The sequence below is a fragment of the Garra rufa genome, chromosome 10, assembly GCF_049309525.1.
Source record: "Garra rufa chromosome 10, GarRuf1.0, whole genome shotgun sequence".
Lineage (NCBI taxonomy): Eukaryota > Metazoa > Chordata > Actinopteri > Cypriniformes > Cyprinidae > Garra > Garra rufa.
The window spans coordinates 20,332,644-20,334,666 of NC_133370.1; positions in this window are offsets into that span (position 1 = coordinate 20,332,644).

A 2,023-nucleotide genomic window follows, 5' to 3' on the forward strand; every position below is an offset into this window, starting at 1 on the left:
CGTATCGACTCAATGTATTTCTTTAATGGCTGGTTGTTCATATTTTGATGTTTGTGTACATTATACCAAACAACTTTGTCACTCAAAACAAAAACCCACACTATTTTGGGTGACTAAATAGTAAAAAGATGTGAGAAGTGATTAGGTGAGGGGAGGGAAGGCAGTTTAGATGTATCAGCTCCACACTTCCTGTTTTATTGTTGTGACTCCCCAGGCTAGTGTCCTCAGTACAATAAGCCCACCAATGGAGATGAAAGGCGTGTGCTGTAAATTCCTCGGCTTCCCACAACACGGGCTCATCTGTCAGCTACCTCGGGCCTGTCTGAATCTGATACACCTCTGGCTTTTGAAGTTACTGTCGAGGCCCCTTAGTATCAGGAAAGACAGAGAGCGGGTCAAGGGTTTTGCCTCGTGGAGTCGGAGAGCAGCGATTGAGGCCGTGGGGCACGATCTCGTTCTACATGTTAGAGTTTCAGTTTCTCAAAAGGAACAAGCTGAAGGCTGCTGCCTTGTCAAAATTGCTGGTGTGAAACTATAATACCTTGCTATGTGTTAACAATAGCTATGTTTACACACCCCCAGATAACGTTAGTAATCGGATTGAGGCTCAATCACATTAAAAAGCCTTATTAATTGATCTGATTGAGCTTGATCTGACCGAAATTTCACTTGGATTGAAAAAGGTGTGTAGACCTAAAATAATCCAATTAATTAGAAATAAACTATGTACAGTTGAAGTCAAAAGTTTACATACACCTTGCAGAATTTGCAAAATTTTTATTTAGTACTGACCTGAATAAGATTATTTGACATGAAAGACATTTACATATAGTCCACAAGAGAAGATAATAGGTGAATTTAAAAAAATTGCCCTTTTCAAAAGTTTACATACACTTGATTCTTGATACTGTGTTGTTACCTGAATGATCCACAGCTGTTTTTTTGTTTGTTTGTTTGTTTTGGTTTGTTTAGTGATCGTTGTTCCCCATGAGTCCCTTGTTTGTCCTGAACAGGTAAACAGCCCGCTGTTCTTCGGAAAAATCCTTCAGGTCCCACATATTTTTTGGTTTTTCAGACGCTCACTGATGCTTCAGAAGGAAACATGATGCACTAAGAGCCAGGAGTGTAAACTTTTCTTATTTTGCCTTAATATCATATTTTTTTCATTTAGTACTGCCCATCCAAAGCTACAGAAGATACTTGTTTCCATGAAATGTTTTTCAAAATTAATTACATTTACCCTGATCTTCAAATTGAAAGCTCTTAATGCATCGTGTTTGCTTCTGAAGCATCAGTGAGGGTTTAAAAAAACCAAAGAATTTGGTTATGAGTTCATCAATTGTCCTCAGTGTGAAAAGATGGATCTCAAATTCATAGTCATTGTTGGTAAGGGTTCAAATAAAAAAACAAAGAATTTGTGGGACCTGAAGGATTTTTCTAAAGAACAGCGGGCAGTTTAACTGTTTAGGACAAACAAGGACTCAAAAACAACTATCTCTAAAAAAAAAAACAGCTGTGGATCATTCAGGTAAAAACACAGCATAAGAATCAAGCGTATGTAAACTTTTGAACGGGGTAATTTTTATCATTTCAACTATTATTTTCTCTTGTGGACTATCTGTAAACATCTTTTATGTAAAATATCTTATTCAAGTCAGTACTAAATAAAAAATACCATGCATTTTGTATAATCCTTCTTATTTTGGTAAAATAATTAGCATTTTGCATATTCTGCAAGGTGTATGCAAACTTTTGACTTCAACTGTAAATGTATAAAACCAACCATCTTCTCAATCAGATTTAAAAATACCTTTGCAGTTATGTGTACGTTTACCAGAGCTCTTCTATAATAACATCTTTGTGTTTACATATGTTTTGACTACCGAAATCTTAGTTTTAGTCTTATAAACTGGTGAGTGAAGGAGACTAAATATTTACTAAATATTTGCTAAAAAACCTCTTCTGACATATTTCGTCAGCTTGTCATCAAGAAAAAAAAAAGGGTTCCCTGAAATCGGACTGG